Source organism: Pogoniulus pusillus, chromosome 26, assembly GCF_015220805.1.
Source record: "Pogoniulus pusillus isolate bPogPus1 chromosome 26, bPogPus1.pri, whole genome shotgun sequence".
NCBI lineage: Eukaryota > Metazoa > Chordata > Aves > Piciformes > Lybiidae > Pogoniulus > Pogoniulus pusillus.
The window spans coordinates 18,809,600-18,825,990 of NC_087289.1; the positions used below are offsets into that span (position 1 = coordinate 18,809,600).

General features: G+C 50.3%; 1 protein-coding gene across 4 annotated transcripts in view; it reads left to right on the forward strand.

Annotated features, from left to right (window-relative positions):
- Nucleotides 1-16,391, forward strand: part of ST6GAL1 (ST6 beta-galactoside alpha-2,6-sialyltransferase 1) — a 64,053-nt gene that overhangs the window by 9,742 nt on the left and 37,920 nt on the right. For 3 of the 4 annotated variants that reach the window (XM_064165401.1, XM_064165399.1, XM_064165400.1), the window contains exon 2: nucleotides 8,113-8,269. The gene's annotated coding sequence lies outside the window, so the exon portion shown is untranslated. Of the gene's footprint in view, nucleotides 1-1,875; nucleotides 1,893-8,112; nucleotides 8,270-16,391 lie in introns of those variants that run through there. The other variant, XM_064165402.1, reaches the window with a different exon arrangement.

Below are 16,391 nucleotides of genomic sequence, written 5' to 3' on the forward strand. Positions count from 1 at the left end.
ATAGCTAGGGATGGGAGGGCTTGCCAAGGTTATTAATGCACATTAAGTCATCCTGTTAAAATTCATACCTGCCATTAGCTGGCTGGATTCCCCTCCCCCTGTCTCCACGCAGACAGCACTCTCGGAGCCTGCCTTGTTTTAAGGTGTTGCAAAAGTGCCTTTTCCCCCTCCGCTATCTCTTCGCAACCTACAAGCTGGAGTTTTGCACTGGTTGAGGACAGGAAGGAGAACCCTGCAGGTAACGTTTCGGATGCTTTGTTTTGTGCCTGCACACAGCCTCGCTGGTTGCCAGCCCTTCACATCTGTGCTCTCAGGCGGGAGTGCTCCGCGTACGCCGCAGCAGGTCGGTGCAGCGTGGGGTGGCTGTCTCTGAGCGTCAAGAGTAGGGGCAGAAAAGGGTAGCTCTGTCGCAGCTACTTCTGCTCACAGCTCAGCTCCATCATTGGGTTAAGCCCACTTTTGGACTGCTATCTGTCAGACTCCTTATCAGGCAGTGCTCAGCCTTCTCAGCACCTTGATTGGCAGCTGTGCCAGTTTGATAAGAGCGGTTGCTGCTGTTGGGAGGTTTCAGGTCTTTCTTCCCCACTGCCACCCACGTGGATCATTCATGGTTGCTGTAACTCCATAACCTGAAAGAAAACAAACCTGAGGTGTGATTAAGCCCTACTCAGGGTGCCCAGTAAGTGAAGAGATGTTGCCAGCCCTCTGTCCCCTGAGCATGCAGCCCCAACACATGCTGTTGCTGGCTGGCCAGCTGGCACCTGGGAGCTGCGAGATGGTGCTGATGACTTCTGAAGAGGCTGGCCCTCCAGTTATAGCCTTGGCTCACCTGCCAGGATTTCAGTAACCACAGGTTGTGCTGCTGATTGGCTTCTCATGGCTAGCTTTATCCAGCACTGGCTGCTTCTCTAAAGTGAAAACACTCAGGCTGGGCAAGAAGAATCTTGCTTCACCCATCTGAGACTACCCCACAGGCTATTGCATGTTTAATGCTTTGTGTTGCAACCTTGTGATTGTTTTAAATAATTTCTTGGATTTGTAGCCTGAAGAGCACCTTGCAGGCATGCCAAGAATATCCAGTCTGCTCAACTTCTCCTTTGGCCAAATGCCTGGCTAAACATGCTCCAAGAAACCACCTCCTCCTTCCAGTATTGCTTCTTCTAGCCCCTATCAGCTGTTGCCAGATCCCTAAGCAGCCATCTTCCTAGAGAGTTCTGTGCCTCTCTGCTCCTTGAGATCTTTGTTTTATGTCTCTTAGGTTTCATGGAAACAAGCTCTGGAACTGAAAAACAATCCCAACCAAAAACTCCTCCAAATGTCCAGATACATTCTGCCTCTCTTCCCTGTAGTTGAACCTCTTCTTTTCCCCCAAAGTGAATCTAGCTGTTGGTGTTACTAGCAGTTCTAATGAAGCTTTTTTTGGTAACTGGTGACCAGGAGGCTATCAGCTGTGTGTTTATGTCAAAAAGTAGGTGTACTAGTTCAGAGCAGATATGCTGCAAAACCTGCCCCCTTAAACCTGAGGAGAAGTCACTTTGGTACTGCTCTCTGGGAAAAGAGCAGCTCTTAAGTTTATCTTGAGGAGGATGAGTTTGAAGTGGAAATCATAGAATCATAGAATTGAATCATAGGATCAACCAGGTTGGAAGAGACCTCCAAGATCATCCAGTCCAACCTAGCACCCAGCCCTAACCAATCAACCAGACCATGGCACTAAGTGCCTCATCCAGTCCTTTCTTGAACACCTCCAGGCATGGTGCCTCCACCACCTCCCTGGGCAGCCCATTCCAATGCCAATCACTCTCTCTGTGAAGAACTTCCTAACATCCAGCCTATACCTACCCTGGCAGCACCTTGTCCAAGGAGAGTGGTGAGAAACTTCTGGGAAGCTGGTAGGTGTGGAAAAAGGATTCTGCTGGGGAGACTGCTGCTGGGTGGAAGAGATGGGATTAGCCATCATTTGCACAGTCTTTCTTTGTGGTTCCTGCTTGAGCCTTGGCTGTCCTTTTGGTACTGCACTGTGTCCTGATGAAGTGTGGGGAACAAAGTCCTGCTTGAACTTGCCTTTCAACGGACCAGTTTCTTAGCTCTGTTCATGGGAGGGTGGTGTGACAGTGGGGGATTTCTTTAGCATACCCTGGTAATGTCACAACTTGGCCATGTGATTCCCCAGGCATACAGCCAACAGAGCAATCAGTAACTGGATTTCAGTTCCTGCCCTTGAGGGCTGTAACCCTGTTAAGAGTAACGGAGGTTGAGGTCTGACAGCAGTGATTGTATCACCCCCAAATCCCTGCCAGAGGTACCACCTCAGTGCCTCCAGCTGAGCCCCTCTGCTGCAGAGAGGATGGCCTTTGGGCTTCTGCAGTGCTGCTGAATTCGTTCAGTCTTTGCAAAGAGCTGTTGCTCTGAGGTGAAGCCACCTAAATCTGAACTGGCTGCCTGGAATTAATTGCACCAGTCTGCAGTAGCCCAAGGCTTGTCCTGGGTGTTGCTTTAATAAAAGGGAAATTCAGCTTAAATGAAAGTTGAGGAACTTCTGTTATTTCCTTTGAAATCTACTGCCTTCTGCTCCTCTGGCTTTGGTGGTTGGTGATGGGAGTCTTCCTCCTTCAGTGTTGTGAGCAACTGAATTGAATAAGCTTCTTAGCATGAAGGCATCAAAACCATATCCCACTAAAATGAATGCAGCTCATGGAAGTCCTGCAGTTCAGACTACATTTAGGCCTTTGATTGTGCTTTCTAATTATAATTTGTTTATAAGGAGGCTGCATTTTGTAGCAGAAGTGTGTTCCAATAGCAGCAGCCATGCCAAACACCTGCATATAGATGCAACAGTTTTCATTGTACGAGTGGCAGATTATCAAATGATGATTCCACCAGGGCACAGTAATAAGTAGTCAGCCTGAGCCTCAGCAGCAACCTTTGGGCTGCAAAGCCAGGCTCTCGGAAGACAGGATAGCATTTAAGTAACTTATACAGCCCAAATTTGACTTGTGTGCACTGCAGCTTCTGATTGCATGGCTTCACAGCTGCTTCTCAACCTGGTGCTGCCTTGCTTGTTCTGCACAATGAATGTGTACTTGTGGCTGGTGGTGGTTGTTGTTTTGGTGGGATGTTCTTTGTGGGTGGCCTCTTGTTTTGCTGCTGTACTTGTGGCACACCTAAACCCTGCCTCAGAGCCAGAAACCTAAGTTCTCAGTGTCCTTCTCTATGGTGCTCCTCCCAAGTGTCAGAGCATCAGCAATTCACCGTGCATTTGTTAGAAAGCATCTCTGTGTTGAGGCGGAGACCTGAGGCAGAAAGTACTCAGCAGAGCTGGGAGACTTTTCTGGCAGTTTGCCAGGACATGCAGCCCAGACATCAACCCTGTGCTGGGCTGCAGCAAGAGCAGTGTGGGCAGCAGGGCAAGGGAGGGGATTCTGCCCCTTGCTTTGCTCTCCTCAGACCCCACCTGCAGTCTTGGGTGCAGTTCTGGAGCCCCCAGCACAAGAAGGACATGGAACTGTTGGAGCCAGTCCAGAGGAGGCCACCAAGATGCTCAGAGGGCTGCAGCAGCTCAGCTATGAGGACAGGCTACAAGAGTTGAGGCTCTGCAGCCTACATGAGAGCAGGCTTCGAGGAGACCTTGGAGTGGCCTTCCAGGATCTGAAGGGGCCTACAGGAAGGCTGGGGAGGGACTATTGACAAGGTCTTGTAATGACAGGACAAGGGGGAATGGGTTTAAACTGGCAGAGGGGAGATTGAAAGTGGATGTTAGGAAAGGGTTGTTTGCAGTGAGGGTGGTGAGACACTGGCACAGGTTGCCCAGGGAGGTTGTGGCTGCTCCCTCCCTGGAGGTGTTCAAGGCCAGGTTGGATGGGACCTTGAGTGACCTGTTCTAGTGGGAGGTGTCCCTGCCTATGGCAGGGGGTTGGGGCTGGATGAGCTTTGAGGTCCCTTCCAACCTAAACCATTCTGTGACTCTGCTCACTTAATTTCTGACATCCATGAAGTGCAGTTCTAGTGCTGAGACCTCAGCCTCTGTGCAGACTTGATCATGAGTCTGACCTTGTGCAAGGGTCTGGCAATAAGGGATGTGAAAAGCTTATTTTAAGATGTTTGTTTGGTTTCATAGCAGCTCTAACAGAAGCAGAGCAGGAATCACTTCTCTCTGGCAGCTTTGATTTGCCTCTTCCCTGGCGCTTTAGCTGGCCTTAGTGCCTTATTTACAGCCTTTGGGTTTACAAATAGCCCAGGCAGAACCTTGCAGCAGAGCTGCCAGGCAGAGAGCACATCTGCTGCGTGCAGGAAGAGTGCTGTGTCAGAACGAGGCACAGGATTAGCAGGACTTGTTCTGTGTGTGCTTCATGAGGGGAGAGCAGAAGGCTGCTCTGCCAGGGGTGGGCTTCTCAGTCAACCATGCAGACTTCTGCTCCTTGAGTGACTGGTGGCTGGTAGCAATGAGCAACCTTGTCTGTGGACCACTGGTGGGGAGGATTGTGTGAAGAGGATTTGTTCCCTAGCTGGCCCTGGTGGCCTGGGGAAGCATGAGCTCTTTCAAGGAGCCCAAGAAAGCAGGCAATTGCTCCAGTCATTGCCTCTTCTCCAGCTTGTTTGCAGACCACCTCTAGATCCTTGCCTTAGCCTTTGTCATTGACCAGTTCTGGACTGGAGCTCACCAGAATCTCACCCAGTTCTTGTCTAAGCTCTTGTCTGGGCTCCATGTCCCAGTCCTCTGCATGAGTCATAGAATCAACCAGGTTGGAAGAGACCTCCAAGATAGAGTCCAGCCTATCACCCAGCCCTGGCCAATCAACCAGACCATGGCACTAAGTACCTCATCCAGGCTTGGCTTCAACACCTCCAGGGATGATGACTCCACCACCTCCCTGGGCAGCCCATTCCAATGCCAATCACTCTCTCTGCCAACAACTTCCTCTTGACATCCAGCCTAGACCTCCCCTGGCACAATTTGAGACTGTCCCCTTCTTCTGTTGCTGGTTGCATGGTAGAAGAGACCAACCCCACCTGCCTACAGCCTCCCTTCAGGTAGTTGTAGACAGCAATGAGGTCTGCCCTGAGCCTCCTCTTCTGCAGGCTGCACACCCCCAGCTCCCTCAGCCTCTCCTCACAGGGCTGTGCTACCCAGGTTTCTTCATTCCTTATATCTTCTAGGCTGACATGACCAGAGGGTGCAGCTGTCTTTATTAGTGGTGACCTGTGCTCATGTCCTTGCTCTCTGGCAGGGCACCCTCTGACAGCCTGTGCCCATGCCCTGCTGGCTGTGCTGACACCTTGGCCCGAGCCACTGGTGAGAGGGAGCTCAGCCTGAGGGCAGGCTGCTGTGCAGCGTGGGAGCAATTCTCTGTCTAGCCATCACTAGCCCAGCAAGCAGGGGTTTTGTTATTACACTGCAGAAGAGTCCTGGCAGTAAGAGTTCTAATTTTGAGACAATCAGCAGGAACAATTATGCAATAAACAAGCAGCATTTCTGTTGCAGAGCACAGGCAGCAGGCTATCTTCTCCTGCGAGAGCAGCTGGCAGGCAGTCGCTTGTACTGCAGCTCTGTTAGATGGGAAGGAGAAGTCATTTCTCACCTGTGGAAAGAAGATAAGCCAGAAGTCTCTGGCACTTGCCAGTGGGTGCAACAACAGCACAGGGAGGCTCTGCTGCATCCTCTCACCTCCTGGTTCCAGCACCTGTGATTGCTGTTAGTCCACATGCCTGGCACACTGGGGGCTGGGGGGCACTAGGGTATTCATTTCCATTGGCCAGATAGACCCACCTGGGCTGGTGCTAGGCCTTCAGTATCCTCCAGTATCTTCCCATGCAGGTCCTCTGAGGAGGGAAGAAGAATTCATTATAAATTAATGCTATTTTTTGCAACATTGTTGCTCATTATGGGGGGAAATTTGGGTCCTTACTTAACCTTGGCATCTCCCAAAGTATCTGCTCTTCCAGAAACTCTCTGCTGGTATTCCTGCTGATGCAGGTACTTGCCCTGTAGGATGGCTGTGTCGATGAATTTGTCAAACTTGGGCTTGACCAGAAGGTGATGAGGCCTGGTGGCTGTCCTGGTCATGCCTTGTAGGGCAAGATCAGAGGATCCAAGCTCTGCTGAGAGATGCTGGTTGCTCTGCAGCTGGTGACTCCAAGCAGCCAGCATATGGGTAAGGTACTGGGCTGGCAGAGGTGCTCCTGAGCATGCAGTCTCACTGTCCTCCTGTGGCGAGTGGTGCATGTCCTCTTGATCCTCTTGCCTGTCAGGGGTGCTGCTGAATGTTTGAGCATCAAGCTGTGCTAGTGGGAGAGAGGCAGGTGGAGCAGCTCCCTCAGCCCCTGGCCCGTGTGCCTCCTCTTCCAGTTCTGTGACTGCCCCAGGCACTGCTGTGGCAGAAGCTTTGTGCCTCTGATGGCACCTCTGGGCTTGCCTGGTGTCATCCTGGTTCACTTCTCACTCATGCACACAGGCAGACTCTGGCAGGGAGGAGGGAGCCAGAGGTGGATTGCTGTATGCTTTTCAAAGTGACGTCCCTGAAGAGGTGTCACATAGCTGGGCAGCTGCTGTGCAGGGTTGCTCGATTGTCTGTGCTCCTCTGCAGCTGTTTTCTTGCCCCTTTTGGGCATTTCTCCAGCCTAAATGTGTCCTTTCAGTCTCCAAAGCCTGGTGTGAGCACAGCCTGTAGTAAGGGGATCCTGCTGCTCTGCTGAGCTTGCCTAGCCTGGCACACAGGCGTGTTGGGAGTCAGGCTCACCGTTCCTCATCCAGACTTCCTCTGCTGCATTACAGCTGTCCTGTGGGATGTGCTTCCAGACTTCTGGCCCAGGGGTGGCTTGCTGCACGGGCTGACTGTGGTGGCTGTCCCCTTGCTGGCTGGTGGCTCTCAGAGGTGCATCTGTGCCGAGTTCACGCTGCTGGCTGGGAGAAGTGAAGAGTGCTGTTTCTCACTCTAGCAGCCAGCTCGTTCTCTCTTCCTCCCCTCCAACCTAAGACTCAAGTGTTTCAGTCTCATTATTTCTCACCCAGCAAAAACCTGCACCTGGTGCTGCTGGGGCCTCAGCAGATGTGGTGTAAGGCATTGCATGCTGGCACCTCCTTGCACCAAGCAGCACCCCTCTTCTTTTCTCTGTCTCACTCCTTTCTTGACTTTTACTCCCTTTTTTCTTTTTCCCCTGGCCTTTTCCTCCCTTTCCTCATCACACAAACTTTGTAAAGCCTCAGCTTACCTTTTCCCCATTGCTTTCCCTGTCCTGCTGTGTCATGCTGCAGTGGCTTAAGGTCCCTGGGTGGTCCAAGCTAGAGGAAGCTCCATGAGCTTGAGTTCCCTGTTGCCTGCTGAGAGCAGAAAGCTGAGCTGCTGGACTCAGGGGTGAAACGTATGCCAGGCCATGCACATAGGCTGGAAACTTGCCCAGGGCCAGATAATTTTGGGAGGCAGGGTTCTTTGATTGGACCATGTGCTCTCACTTGGTAAATGGTCTTGTGATGAATATCTTATTTAAGAGGATTTATTGGACACGTGCTGTGGTTACAGTGAGTTTTTTAGAAGCAGGAGAGAGGTTGGAAAAATAAACTCTGTGAAGACTCTTTTGTGTTTCCAGCAAGGGTCATCAGATAAGTGCAGAGCATCACTGTTCCATTGCATCAGTGCAGACTGTGGCTTTTGCTATTAATGGCTCAGTGGGAGGGGGATTTGCAAGGGGGGCTTTGCACATGTGTTTGTACAGGCTGCGTTGCTGAGGTCTCGTTAGGGATCCCGAACTCCAGAGGCGAGGCTGAGGAGTTCTGCCTCTGTCTTGGCATTACCAGCTCTTCCTGGCCCTGGCTCCTTGCGTTAGACCCTGGGGAGTTCTGCAGCCAGCAGATCTTCGGTCGATTTTGCCTTCAAAATAAGACTCTCTGCTGTTCCACTTGAGCACGGGTCATGTTAAAAGCTTTTGGCAGCTCGGTTTGACTTGCCCAAGACAGCCTTGCCTGTGGTGTGGGCGCAGCATCTGCAGGCTCTGAGCATTTCTGTGTCACTGCCAAATTGCTCTGTGCTGCTGGATGGCAGTTGTAGCCCCTGGTCCAGTGGTTTCTGAGCAGTCTGATGTGACTGTCTGACACACTCCTCTGAATTTCTTTCCCAGGATGGAGAGCTTGATTGAAAAGGAGATGGGAGCACGAAGAACTGCATACAGTGTGTGGCTGTGAACCCTGTGATGATATCTCCTACAGCTCTTACTTGGCAATCTGGAAAGATTTGACAGGAACTGCTGTGGGGACTGAAGGAACCTGGAGATGAAGGTAATGACCATAACTCTTCCTCTCCTTTCCCTTTCATGTGCCTGCACAAAGAGCATGGCTGCTATCAGTGTGACAAGGCCACATACACTCAGTGGCACTGGGATGGTCTCCTATTGCCTGTGGAGTTGGAAGGATGGGTCTTTACCAGAAATGATTCTCTGTCATTCAGCTTGCAACTGTCCTGTTTCTCTTTTAAAGCAAGATGAAACGTGTGTTCTGCTCCTGGGAGCCCTTGTGAGTGTTTGATATACACTGGTCATACTCCAGAGACACACAGCCAGGATCCAGTGATTATTGTGCCTTGCATAACGTTAATAAAGATGTGTGCTGGGACTCGTTTTGGTTAGGGCTTTCCTCAGAAACCTTCCAGCAGTAGCTGGCTGCTTTCACAGCTGACCTCTGCTGAGCATGCCTAAAGTACTTTCATTGTTGGTGCAAATACAGTTAGTGGGTTAATGACTGTTTGCATGCGTGGAGAAGTTCGGGGAGGACTTAATTGTGTAGCTGCTTCTTTAAATCACTCATTTGCTGGCATCAGGAGTGCCAGATGTTGCTCCCCAACTTCCTCCTCTGCTGGAAATATGCTAATCTCCTCTCCTCTGCTTAAAACCTGAATGTTTAATACGGAACATGCATCACTCTTTCTTCCTTTCTGGCCAGGGAACACTTCTCCCTTCTAGTGTTAGATTACCTTTAGCATTGCAAAGCGCAGCGCTTTGGCTGGGGTGGTGGAACAGTGGAGCCTACCTGGGGACTGCTGGTTTTCCATCCTCACAGAGGGCAGGAAGCAGCCAAAGTCTGCATGGATGTCAAGACTGAAGGGTATGTGTCCCGGGGATCATTGGCAGGAAGTGGCAATGCGCTGCCAGAGGCAGATGAGTGGAAAGGAAAGGGCATGACATATTTCCTTGGGCGTCTTTAGCAGCTGCTCTTCTCATAGAGAAAGAAGGAAACGAAGTTGAATTCAGCCTGACTTCTGGTGGGGCAGGATTTGGGTGTAGAATAAAGGATCAAGAAAAGCGCAGGTCAGCCACAAAGCTCCACCCCTGTAAAGCTGCTTAAAGGTTTTCTTGTGCAAACAAGGACATTTTTTACTTCTGATTTTCTTCCTTGTTTCTCTGTGGAAATCCTCTACTTGCTGGACAGAGACATCTCCTGGGCTATGACCTCAGGTGAGCTCGTGGGATAGAGGAATCTTGTGTGGATATGGGAGCTTGGGGCAGCCCTGCGTGCTTGTGCAAAGTGCAGGTAGGTAGCAGCAACTGGCTACTATTATTTTGGCCTTGGCTGGGTGGGAGAGCTGAAATGTAAGGCCAAGTCAATCTCTCAAGCACAGAGAGATTCCTTCTCTTAACCTTATTTGGTAACACTGAAGAGTAACCTTCCATTTGTGCAAGGGCAAACTCTTCAGCCCATTTTGAAATGCTCATTCTTCCTGTTGAACAGCCAGCCCTAGCCCTCTGTTACTAAAGACTGGCTTGGTCTGGATAGCCTAGATATGCCTGGTTTGGAGGGTGGGAAGGTTACTGGGGAAGCCGAATGTTTGAAAACCACCAGTGTGGTATATTTGGTCAGTAATATCTGTGTTGCTCAGTCTGCCCAGCCCTCTTGTCAGCTCTTTAATATGTTCATATCTGGAATGAAAAAGGACCTTTTCTCTTTCCTCTTTTGGGTCTATTTGAAATGGGGAAGTAACCCCCAAAATAGGCACACACACATGCACACCCCTTTGCCCTCGGTGCTCCATGGAGCTGTGTGGAAGCCTCTGACCCCTGCTTGTTCAGAAAGTGGCTTGGGACTGTTGATGTGTTGGGTCTGGATGGTCAAAGGCAGAGGAGGAGAGGAGTGTGCTTCAGTGTGGTGTGTACAGCTTTATCACTGCTTCTCCTGGGTGAGTGTCCAGACCAGGAAAACATTGGGCCACATACAAAGACAGTTGCCTTTAATACACACTGTGATGATGGTTATGTAATTGTGTTTTGTAAGATTAATGGAGTAATTAGTCCTCCTTGACTCTGAAGGGCAATGCCAGGCTGTCTGCTTGGCTTTGCTGTAGTTTTTCATGTGCTTTAGAAATGGCTTCACCCATGCAATCCCATTCAGGGCAGCTCTCTATCAGGAGTTGGCTGTTGGTTGGTGTGGCTCTGTGGCTACTCTGGTATCGGTGTGTTTATCAAGAAATGCTTCTTAGATGCAGGAGGTACAGCAGAAGACCTCCTCCTCCCCCGTCTCAGGCATTGCTTCACACTTTAAGCATCCCATGAGACTTGCACAGCAGCTTTGAAACACCTTGGTGATCACAGGACATGAGCACAGATCAGATACTGCACAGAGGGGATCAGGGAGAAAAGATGGAAAGCAGGGAGAAGGTTGTGGGTGGGTATACAGATCTCACCAAGGTAGGAAGGCAGCTTGCCACTGTCTGGCAGAGGAAGTGCCATGGAAATTAGGGCATCCTTTTGTACACAGCCAGTGCTGGAAGGGGTGTGAAGAGCCTTGGAGAGGCTTTCTCAGGAGAACGAGTAGAGTCCTGAAGGTGCAGACATGGTAGGAAAGCACCCAGTTCCTCACAGGCAGTATGTGTGTCAGTCTCCACCTGCAAGCAGAGCAGTGCATCCTTGGTCTCTGAAGCGCCGCTGCGGTCAGAGCAGTGGGTTCTGCCGAGCGCTAACCACCAGCGCTGCTGCCGGTGCAGAGCACAGTGCTTTCACCGCTCCCAGCAGCAGCGGCGCTCTGGTGAAGTCAGAGGGGTCAGGGGAGCCAATGCCTCTAGATAAGTGCGCAGGAACCTTCTGCTTGGCTTCCCCTCTCTCACTCAGATGGCTTTTTTCTGCAATCTACAGAGATCTCTGAAGGAGCTCTGATGTTTGGTGAGCTTGTAAAGGCCTCCCAGAAAGGGCAGAGGAGGTTAGCTGCAAGCGTGCTCATTTCCGAAGCAGTGCTCTGTCTTCTTTGAGATGTCTACAGATAATGCTTTATCTTGTCTGGATCTCCTTGGGTTTATATGCAACCCAGAGTGAGTGGAACCTGAAAACTGGGACAGGTTTGCAATTTTTACTCCTGTGCTTTGGGGGAAAAAAAATAAAGTTGAAAATTATTGTTTCTAACAGACTTCAGAATGTGTTCATCAGACTGATGTGGGATGGGTGGGTGGGTGGGTTGGCTTTCCTTAACTGGTGATTTCTGTGTTTCATAACTTCAGAAAGAAGAAGAAAAAAAAGCCATAGAAGATGACTCATAGAAATAGTTTTCCTTGCTGGTGTGCAGCTCTGCCTCATGTGCCTGCTGGACAGCTTATGCAAAAGCTTTGATTTCAGCAATATCGATTTCTGGTGTGCTCTGGATGTGTTGTTATGTGATCCAAAGATAGGTGGGAGTAGGCATGTAAGTACATAGGTACAGGTGTTGTGTATTGTAGAGAGGGATCTGCATTTCAGTGGGAGCAGAAGAACCCTAGCTGAATTACCTGGATTCTTTGAACCAAGAAACTGAAGGGAAAGATCACTTCAGTGCAAATTAGTAATCCCAAGAGAGTGAGAGAGCACTTGGCTGGGCTTCTCTGTTGTTTGCTTTGGTACTGGAATGTTGTGGCTCCTTCTGCATGACAGGAGGTACTCCAGCCAGCGTAGCCAGGGCTCGGGGGGCTCTCTGCCTGTTTCACCTCAGGGGCTACTGGTATGATGGTCTGAGGATGGAAAAGAAATGGTGCAGCTCCTGTCAGGAAATCTCAGGATGGCCAGGACTGCATACCTTCAGATCCTCTGCATGGGTAAAACATGATGTGTTAGTAGCTGAGCTCCCACCTTGAGAAACTGGAGGGTAAGATCCTGGAACAGAGCAGGGTACACTGATGGTAAGGAACCCTTTGGCAAAAAAAGAGAGGAAAACAAAGAGCCACCTAGGATCAGCTCCCATGAGGCTATGGTGGTGTTTCCAAACAAACTTGAACTTGTCCCTTAAGAGCAGACAGATTTGTTTCAATAGAATGAGTAACATCTAACCTAAAGCTTGATCCAAGCCAGATCTAAAGTCCAGTGAACTTAAAGCCTAGTGCTTTTCCACTTTGAGCTTGGATCAGATGTTGAGCAGCAAGCAGAAATGGCTTTGTCTGGGATGAATTTGGCATGTGCTGGAGGTGGCATGAGATCACCCTGGCAGTCCTGAGCATAGCTCGGGATGTTGTGCGTGTGAGCTGGCTGCTGTGTGGAAACACTGACTTCTGGCTCTAAAGCAGTTAGGCATGCTGTTGTTCCCCCCAGGGCATCCTGTCAGTCACCCCCAGCAGCTGGCAGCCACCATGGGACATCTTGGCTGGATTTCTCAAGGCCTGTGTGCACAGAAAGGTGTCTCCTGCTGGGATGTGGATGGTTTTGGCACTTACCCTTGTGGGCCATTGAGGTGACTTACTGTAAATAGTGTTTGCTGCACAGGCTCATCATGGAGGGCTTGCAGTATCCTGCTCCCTCTCGCTGGTTTGTGAAGGTTTATTTCAACTAAGTGTTTGGTGCTGCAGCAGAGTTTTCTGCTCTGGGGTAAGGGAAGCCCTGAATGAAGCATGCTGTCCTCTGTCCGGGCTGGTGAGATGTTATGTGGAAGAACAGGTTGGATTTTTGGGTTAGGCTTCATAAGCGAGAGTGGTGCTGGATAAGATTGGATTGGTGTTGACCTGCTTTAGTGACATACTTCGGGTCGGGATTGCCCCATCAAAGCTCACCTGCTAATCGTCAGCACAAGCGCCACATTTCCATCCATATGGGGAAGCAGTTTCTGATGAAAGAAGCTCTGAGTCAGATGAAACCCAACCAAAAGAAGCTTTCTAAGAATAGTCTACTATCTATTGGTTGCACCAGCTACTTGGGTTGCTGCATTTCCTAGCAGCAGGACACCAACAGACGTCATAATTAACAAACCCTGCCCAGCCCCAATTATTGTTTGTGCTTTTTTGAGCTTCCCCTCAGGGTTTACTTAGTGTGGAAGATGAAGTCGAGGTTGGCAGTGCTATGAAATGGCTAAGCAGAGGACAGAGCTGAATGATGGGGCAAAATGCTGGAAGAACTGAAGTATCACACAGTATCACAGTATCATCAAGGTTAGAAGAGACCTCACAGATCATCAAGTCCAACCCTTTAGCACAGAGCTCAAGGCCAGACCATGGCACCAAGTGCCACGTCCAGTCCTGCCTTGAACAGCTCCAGGGACGGCGACTCCACCACCTCCCCGGGCAGCCCATTCCAGTGTCCAATGACTCTCTCAGGGAAGAACTTTCTCCTCACCTCCAGCCTAAATCTCCCCTGGCACAGCCTGAGGCTGTGTCCTCTCGTTCTGGTGCTGGCCACCTGAGAGAAGAGAGCAACCTCCTCCTGGCCACAACCTCCCCTCAGGTAATTGTAGACAGCAATAAGGTCTGCCCTGAGCCTCCTCTTCTCCAGGCTAACCAATCCCAGCTCCCTCAGCCTCTCCTCGTAGGGCTGTGCTCAAGGCCATTCCTGATGCAGGCCAGGATGCCACTGGCTCTCTTGGCCACCTGGGCACACTGCTGGCTCATGTTCAGGCGGGTTTCAATCAGCACCCCCAGATCCCTCTCTGTTTGGCTGCTCTCAGCCACTCCGACCCCAGCCTGTATCTCTGCATGGGGTTGTTGTGGCCAAAGTGCAGCACCCTGCACTTGGAGCTATTGAAGCCATCCCCTTGGACTCTGCCCATCTGTCCAGGCGGTCAAGGTCCTGCTGCAGAGCCCTTCTGCCCTCCAACCCAGCCACATCTGCCCCCAGCTTGGTGTCATCTGCAAACTTGCTGATGACTGACTCCATGCCCTCATCCAGGTCATCTATGAAGATGTTAAAGAGGATGGGGCCCAGCACTGATCCCTGAGGGACACCACTAGTGACAGCTGCCAGCTGGATGTGGCACCATTCACCACCACTCTCTGGGCTCAGCCCTCCAGCCAGTTCCTAACCCAGCACAGAGTGTTGCCATCCAAGCCATGGGCTGACAGCTTAGCCAGCAGTTTAAACAGAACTAATTGGTGCTGTTGTAAAATGAAAAAATGCACTACAAATAAACTTGGGTTTCTCCTGGGGCATGAACTCTGCAAGTTAATGTTGTTGTGTGTGTGCTCATCTTAGGGCCCTCCAGCTCTTACATGCTCAAAAATGCCTCCAATTCTAGCAGATATGTGCAGAACGCAGCTGGGGTGAGGAGTAGTGCTGTAGCCAGTCATGGCAATTATCAGTGGTTGAGAATGGCCTCTTCTGAAGCCATCTGTCCTAGTCATGATAGATGCCTGACTTCTTTTCTTTCATGAAGGAAGCTCCTCCCAAGCACAGAAGTCTGATGTCTTCCAGGCCAGGTGGCTCTGAGTGGATGGGATGAGAGCTGTGTGCTTGTATACAGGAGTTGAGCTCTTAGCAATAACATCCTCCTCTCATATCTTGTTCCTCCTTTACTATCCCACTCCTTCTTCCAGGGAATTGCTGGCTGCTCCTGGGGAAAGACAGGTGTCTTTAATTGCTCTGTGAGGCTCAGAGAGCTCTTTCAGGTCATGCAAGAGCTGAGACTGCTGAATGTGCTGTGATAAAAGCAGTAGGAGAGCCAATATTGAGTGGAGGAGGTACAAAAATGTCTGGGGCTTCCTTTGCTGCTTTAGGGAGTAGAACTGATGTTTTTTTTTTAACTATCTGTCTGGATCTCTTCCTCTGTGCTGTGTGTTGATATCTGGCTTTAAAAAACCACCTTTGTGATGAGATTCATTGATCGTCTTGCCCTTTTTCCTGCTTTCTTTCTTTGCCACCTCGCTGGTTCAGTGAGCCTTACAGCTCAGCTGGTGCCCACCTCTGTGCTGTGTGTGAGGCTGGCACACTCAGCCTCTGCCACTGGCACGTTTCTGGTGCAAGCAAGTAGCAGGCTTCCTGGTTTGCTTCTTCACTGGCAGTACACAAACGCGGGGAGGTTGGGGCACCACTAATGACCCCTGGGGACAGCAGTAGCCTGCAGGCTTCAGGAACCACTGCTGCCATAGGGAGTGACTGAGTTATTCCTGTCTTCTCCTGTAAGGCAGTGCCATGGGGCAACATCCTTCAGAGTGGGTGGCATGAAAGTGCCTTCATCCTTTCTATCCAGAGCAACTTCCAAAGCTAGCTGTTGTGTAGTGACAGACCAGGAGTGACACACTCCTGTCTGCATGTCTCAAGTTGTGCCAGGGCAGGTCTAGGCTGGATGTTAGGAGGAAGTTCCTGCCAGAGAGAGTGACTGACATTGGAATGGGCTGCCCAGGGAGGTGGTGGAGTTGCCATCCCTGGAGGTATTGAAACCAAGCCTGGATGAGGCACTTAGTGCCATGGTCTGGGTTGCTTGACTAGGGCTGGGTGCTAGGTTGGACTGGCTGAGCTTGGAGGTCTCTTCCAACCTGCTTGATTCTATGATTCTATAAATTTCCATGTCCTTAAATACCAAAGGGGAGATGGATAAGGCTGTGCTTCCATGGTGGAGCCATCTCATAGCCATTTGCAAACTCCACTGCTGGACTTCTTTCTGAAGTGCCAATCACAGGAGGAGTGTGAGGGGTGTGGGGACAAGAGGTGGGTGGTGCTTTCTAGGCTTCACACTTGGTTTTCTGATTGAGGGGAAGTAAAACATCTAAAAACACTTGATTCTAAAGTGGAGAGACATTAAAATGGCCTTTAGTGCCTTGTATGGCCTTTCAGAACCTCAGTAAACTTCTGGTGTGTTTCAGTTTCACAAGCACAGTGTCTTCCTCCTTCCAGCAACTGTGTCACTTCGTCACACTTATGTCATAACTATTCTTCTGCTTTTTGCAGACCTCTGTTGTTTAAACAGCTGGCTTAAGTCCTTTAAAAGTCTGAAACAGTTCATAATAGCAACTTGCCATGCTTCTTAAAGAGCTCTTTTATAAGTAATACATCTCTGTCAACAGAGGAAGCTTAGTTCCTCATAATTCTCCACTTTAAGTTCCACCTCTGGCATACCTTATTGTGCAGCAGTTCAGGTGTCAATTCAGTCAGGGCCTGACCCTGCTTCCTTTAAGCCCCTCAAGTTCTGGAGGGACCCTGTTGCCAGTCACCTACCCGATGATCACTTTCCCCTCACATCAGGGTACACCATT